The 7500-nt window shown below is 30.4% G+C and overlaps 1 pseudogene; it reads right to left on the bottom strand.

Moving 5' to 3' along the window:
• The window catches only part of LOC137652054 (regulating synaptic membrane exocytosis protein 2-like), a 163133-nt pseudogene that overhangs the window by 81906 nt on the left and 73727 nt on the right, over positions 1-7500 (bottom strand).

Raw genomic sequence — 7500 nt, 5'->3', positions numbered from 1 at the left:
CAAATTGGGTCAATGACCTTACATACATAGAGACTTAATATGGAATTAAAGCGTTGTACCTTTCTGGCATTACCCTGCTAAAGGGGATATATATATATATATATATATATATATATATATATATATATATATATATATATATATATATATATATACATACATACATAAATGTGTATATATATATATATATATATATATATATATATATATATTATATATATATAAATATACTATATATATATATATGTATACAATCACACAAACACACACACACACACACATATATATATACATATATATATATATATATATATATATATATATATATATATATATATATATATATACATACATATATATGTATATATATACATACATATGTATATATACATATATATATATATATATATATATATATACTATATATATATATATATACATACACACACACACACACACACACATATATATATATATATATATATATATATATATATATATATATATATATATATGTATATAGATATGTATACATTTCTGGTAGTGTTTCGTAAATGGTACCTAGGTATTTTTAGGAGTAATGAGATCGGAAAGAAGATCAAATCCCATTAAAAACTTATAGCAGCTAAAGAAGATACTCTTAGAATATCTGCAACACGAAAGTAATTATAATCCAAAAGTTTACTTTCAGAAAGTTATTTTGAACATACGTAATAGTCGTCAATTTAATTATTTCATGATTAATTTGGCATAGTGAAATAGCAATAGCAGTAGCTGTAGTAGCTAAAGATGGGAATAAATATGTAATTCAAAAGTGATATCTATGTTAGCTATGTCAGGAGAACAATAATAAAACTTAATTCGCTTAAATGTTTTGAAATCTGTGATAATTCTGATTAACAGCAACGCTGAGTATCATACGCTATTATGCATAGGCCTAAATATTCTGAGTCAGGTTTCTCTTATTCCACTGAAAACCCAAGTTTCACAAATTGATTAGTGATAAATAGGAGATCCCTAGTTTTTCTTTAAATTTTTTATTTAAAAAATAATTGATTAGGTTTTACCCTATCTCTTCAGGAGTCTCATCATCTCCTACGCCTACCGACGCAAAGGGCCTCGGTTAGATTTCGCCAGTCCTCTCTTCTTGAACTTTTAGTTCAATATTTTTCCCTTCATCATCTCCAACTTCACGCTTCACAGTCCTAAGCCATGTAGGTCTGGGTCTTCTAACTCTTCTAGTGCCTTGTGGAACACAGCTAAACGTTTGGTGAACTAATCTCTCTTGGGGAGTGCGAAGAGCATGTCCAAACCATCTCCATTTATCCCTCATCATGATCTCATCAACATATAGCACTCAAGTAATCTCTCTTAGCTTCATTTCTAAACCTGTCCTTCCATTTAACTCCCAATATCTTACTGAGAGCTTTGTTCTAAAATCTACAAAATATATTGGATATTGTTTCCTTGTCATACCATAACTCATGTCCAGAGAGTAACACGGTCTTATTAAACTGATATATAGTCTGATTTTTACATGTAATTTCAGGTGATTTGATTTCCAAATTTTGCTCAATCGAGCCCTATCTGATTTAGTTTTTTCAATCTTTCACTAAACTCTAATTCTAAAGATCCTGTATCAAATATCAATACTCCTAAATATTTAAATGAATCCATCTCATTAATCCTTCTTCCTTCCAATGATATTTCATCTTCCATTGCATATTCCATTCTCATCATCTCTGTCTTTCTTCTATCTATCTTGAGCCCAACCTCGTGTGGTATTTCATGCATTCTGGTAATCAAAGCATTGCAAAGCCTGTGGTGTTCTGCTAATGACAGCATCATCAGCATACTCTGAGTCTGCTAATTTCCTATTACTAATCCAGTCCAATCCTTCTCTGCCAACTCCGACTGTTCTATGCATTATAAAATCCATGAGGAGGATAAACAACATAGGTGACTAGACATTCTCTTGGAGTATTCCACTGTTCACTGGAAATTCATTTGATAAGACTCCATTAACATTAACTTTGCACTTGCTATGCTAATGAAGAGACTTAATCAAATTGGCATATTTAAGAGGAATTCCATAATAACGCAGGGGTCTCCAAAAAATTGGCCGGTGCACACTATCAAAGGCTTTTTTATAGTCCACAAATGTCATCAACAGTGGTTTTCTATATTCTACGCATTGCTGTACAACAGTCTCAAAAGGAAAATTTAGTCAGTACAAATTCTACGTTTTGAAAATCCTGCTTGTTCATCTCTCAGCTTTTCATCAAACTTTCTCTCTAGTCTCTTTAGAATAAGCATAATATATATTTTCATAACAACTGACGCAAGAGTGATGCCTCTGAAATTATTGAAATCAGTAAGGCCCCCTTCTTTTTGCCATTTTCACCAACACTCTTAACTCCCATTCATCAAGTTTTGCCTCTTAATGCCACATTCTTCAAAATAATCTTGTAAGTATTTTGGGGGTCACTTCATTTGCAGCCAGTACCATCTCAGGAGTTATTCTATAGTATCCAGGACTTTCATCTCTTGAGTTTTTTATCGATAGCTTCGACTTGAAACACACTGAATTCCTTCATTGGCACATCAAAGTCTTCATTAGCTTCAAGTATATCAATCAAATTATTCCCTTCGTATCTCATATTCATAACCTTTTTAAAGTGTTCCATCCAACGACGTCTTTCTTCCTCATTTATTGTTATAACAGATCCATCTCTCTTTTTGATGGGTATATGCTTCTTTGCCCCAGTAGAGATTACATTAATAATTCTATAAGGGATTCTTACACCATAGCCACTCCCTGAATTCAATGCTTTGTCAGCCTGATCTGCTTTACTGTATAAATATTCTTTCTAGTTATTCATGGCTTTACTTTTGACCTCAATACTGGAATACCCTATCACGCTTTACCTTATATTTTTCATTACTTCCTCAAAAATTTTCAACAATCAATTTCTGTCTTTTTCTCCTTTTTATAATATCCCACGTATCATTTGATATCCATGGCTTTCTCCTTGCAACTGCATGTCCCAAAACTTCACCACAAACTACCTGATATATGTTCCTAATATCACAAAATTCTTCTTTAATTGTCTGCTATTGGTCTCTTAAGTCTCTAAGACTGCAAATCGATTCCTACATTCAAATGTTTCTCTGTGCTCTTCATCTAGAAGCTTAGTTGTATCAAACCTAGGTATTCTATCTACCTTTCTGTTGGGTGCTGTCATCTTTATTTCAGTGTGGCAATGAACAGCTGGTGATCACTACCAATATCTGCACCTCTTTAGCTTCTTACATTTCAAAGAGACCTCCTTCTCTCATTATTAATGTTAATATTGAGTAAACTGGATGACGGAGAGAGAGAGAGAGAGAGAGAGAGAGAGAGAGAGAGAGAGGAGAGAGAGAGAGAGAGAGAGAGAGAGAGAGGGCTTTTTCAAAAGCGAAAATAAAAAATAAAATGCAGAATTGCTTAATGCATAAAAAACATTCAGTATACAATATGAAAAAAAAACAGATACAAAAATAAAAATAGAATTTTTATCTTAAATAAAGGGATTACGTAAGAAGGAAAAAAATTGCAAATTGTTTTGCAAACTTTGTATAAAAATCTATTTCAAATTATTTTTAGGGAACAAATTACAAATAAAATCAGCCTCAATAGCTAAACTTCATCGTGCATGAATTAACGCTAAAAGAGAATGAGATATTTTGCAACTATTATAATTAACAATAAATAAGCGAAGTTTTTCGTGGGTTAAACGTGTTTTTTGTTGAAACTTTTCCAGATTTACGAGCGAGATGCCCCATTGTTTAAATAAATTGCCAAACATATAATTTCAGGCGGATTTTATTTCGAATGCATTATGCGAAATTTATAAAGAATGATAAAAATAGTATTTGTTACCCATTTGTGGTGTATGGAATCAATGTCATTTTGCAATACTAAATTAAATCAAATTATGAAATTAATGTTTAAAGGATTGCCAAACATATTATTTCAGGCGAATTTTATTTCGCATGCGTTATGCAAAATTTATTAAAAATTATAAAATTAGTACTTGTTGCCCAATCGAAACTTGTGTACGAAATTAATGTCGTTTTGCAATACTAAATTAAATGAAATAATGAAATTTATGTTTAAATGAATTACCAAACATATAATTTCAGGAGAATTTTATTTCGCATGCATTTAACGAAATTTATTATAAATGATAAAAATAGTATTTGTTCCCCAATCGAAACTTGTGGGTGTATGAAATCAATGTCGTTTTGCAATACTAAATTCAATGAAATAATGAAATTATTGTTTAAATGACTTGCCAAACACATTATTTTAGGCGAATTTTATTTCGCATACATTATGCAAAATTTATTAAAATTGATAAAAATGGTATTTGTTACCCATTTGTGGTGTATGAAATCAATGTCGTTTCGCAATACTACATTCACTGAAATAGCAAAAATAAATGTTATTTTATTGCCAGTTGCAACAGTAGGCAATACTGAATATCATTCTGCTTAGAAAAATTGAAAGTTATGAAAAAAGAGATATCTGATGGATATATAACAAATATAAAAATAACTATGATCATAATAATAATTTGAATTTTGACAAATATTCAAAACTGACCAAAAAATTAAGACATAAACTACTGCTAGAGAGTTATGGGGTTCTTTGACTGACCAGACAGTACTTCATTGGCTCCTTCTCTCTGATTACGGTTTCATTTTTCCTTGCCTACACATACACTGAATAGTCTGGCCTATTCTTTACAGATTCTGTCCTCATACACCTGACAATACTGAGATTGCCAAACAATTCTTCTTTACCCAAGGGGTTAACTACTGTACTGCAATTGTTCAGTGGCTACTTTCCTCTTGGTAAGGGAATAAAAGACTCTTTAGCTATAGTAAGCCGCTCTTCTAGGAGAAGGACACTCCAAAATCAAACCATTGTTCTCTAGTCTTGGGTAGTGGCATAGCGTTTGTACCATGGTCTACCACTGTCTTGGGTTAGAGTTCTTTTGCTTCAGGGGTACACTCGGCACACTATTCTATCTTATTTCTCTTCCTCTTGTTTTGTTAAAGTTTTCATAGTGTATATAGGAAATATTCATATTAATGTGTTACCGTTCTTAAAATATTTCATTTTCCCTTGTTTCCTTTCCTCACTGGGCTATTTTCCGTGTTGGAGCCCCTGGGGTTATAACATCCTGCTTTTCCAACTAGGTTTATAGCTTAACACGCAATAATAATAATAAAAATTAAAATAATAATAATAATAATAATAATAATAATAATAATAATAATAATAATAATAATAATAATAATAATAATCATTGGCACACGAAGTTGTTTCTTAGCGCAACTCAAGCATTGAAATAAAAATTTAAAAACTTCTTTTTCATTCGTTGTTGAGACTAACCAACAGAAAACAATGAATTCCTTTCACTCTGCTGTGCATTTACACAGTAACAAAATTAAATCAATCTACAATTGATTAGCACATATTTTTTTTCTATTTGATTCCATTCAAATAAAATTCACATTAATTGAAATCGGTACAGGGAAATTCAGATTTATCGGAAACGTCCATGCCTGGCGGTCTATCGGACTGGGGTTCGAGTAGCACTCAAGTTCGTTGGTCTCTTTAATGTTTGCAACCTCGCCATCCTTGTGAGCTAAGGATTGAGGTTTTTATGTTAGCCTATAGATCTACCTGCTGGGGCATCAGCAGCCATTGCCTAGCCCTCCCTGGGTCCTAGATTGGATTAATATTTGGTCAGTCTCTAGGGCATTGTGACTGTCCCTTGGCTCTGCCCTTCATGAGCGGCCTTTATCAGCAGACATTGGCTGGCCTTCCCTGGTCCTTGTTTGGATGAATATATGGTCAGCGAATTATCCTCTGCCACTCATGAGTTGCCTTTATTCTTAAAACACTGGTGACCAATAGAAAGTATAAGTTGAAAAACAATGAAAACAACTCCAACAACATTGATTCTCTCTAGTGAGAACCATTTGCGTTATTCATTGAAATACTAAAAGCACTTCAAAGCTTCTGCCTGACCAGAATAATTGCATATAAATGTAGTTTTAAACCCATACAGAGGGCATTTAGACCCGGAAGTAAGTTTGTTTTTGTTTTAGCGATTACTTGTTATTACATTATTGAGACAAATAAGGAAACTGCTGACATAAAATGAAAATTAGTAATCTTGTAATCTTGAAAAAAGGCAATCTTGTAACTTTGAAAATAAGCAGTCTTGTTATTTTTGAAATAAGTAACCTTGTAAATTTTAAAATAAGCAATCTTGTAATTTTGAAAATAGGCAATCTGTTTTTGTTAGTTCTTGGTCAGAGATTAAGGGATAAAAAATATAATTTGATTGAAAAGTCCTTACATAAAAGTAAATACTCTTCCAGGATCGTAATATTGAATCATTCCCTATAAGATAGAGTTGAACTCCAAAGGAATATTAGAACAAGTAATTTACAAGAAAGAAATAATGTCGTGGTTCATCGGACATTGTTAGGCTTCGCAATTGCTCACAGAAATCTAAAATCTAAAATCTTGATTTACCAAAAAATGAGCATTTTTCATATGAACAAACTAATTTCAGTATATGTATATATATATATATATATATATATATATATATATATATATATATATATATATATATATATATATATATATAAATATATATATATATATATATATATATATATATGTATATATATATATATATATATATATATATATATATATATATATATATATATATATATATGTATAAGAGCAAACGTACTCTTTTGCATAATACAGTATATGCATATCTATCTAACGATATATATATATATATATATATTATATATATATATATATATATATATATATATATATATATATATATATTCTAATACAATGTCTCTGGAAACAAACTTTTGACTGATGTTTATGATAAACTATTTCCATATTAGATGAAATGAAGAAATAAAGTTGAAAGAGAAAACAAACATATTGATATATACTGCCTTACCTATAATGTACTGAGAGAGAGAGAGAGAGAGAGAGAGAGAGAGAGAGAGAGAGAGAGAGAGAGAGAGAGAGAGAGAGAGAGAGAGTTTGCACTTACTTCTGTGAGCAGTGTCAGTCATATCCCTTTGTATTTTGACTCTTCTTCTTCCTTTCTCCGCTGAGGCTGCTGCAAAGAAGACATTGGGAATGTTAGGGAACTGATCATCAAATTATTTCTGAAACAAATCTAACTTTTATGTATTCGGAATTATCATTGGCGGATATAAAAGGCAAAAGGATATATACATATATATATATATATATTTATATATATATATATATATATATATATATATATATATATATATATATATATATATATATAATATATTTATATATATATGCATATATATACATATATATATATATATATATATATATATATATATATATATATATATATA

This window comes from Palaemon carinicauda, chromosome 13, assembly GCF_036898095.1.
Source record: "Palaemon carinicauda isolate YSFRI2023 chromosome 13, ASM3689809v2, whole genome shotgun sequence".
Classification (NCBI taxonomy): domain Eukaryota; kingdom Metazoa; phylum Arthropoda; class Malacostraca; order Decapoda; family Palaemonidae; genus Palaemon; species Palaemon carinicauda.
The sequence above is the reverse complement of the archived record's forward strand: the minus strand, read 5'-3'. Positions and strand labels throughout refer to the sequence as shown.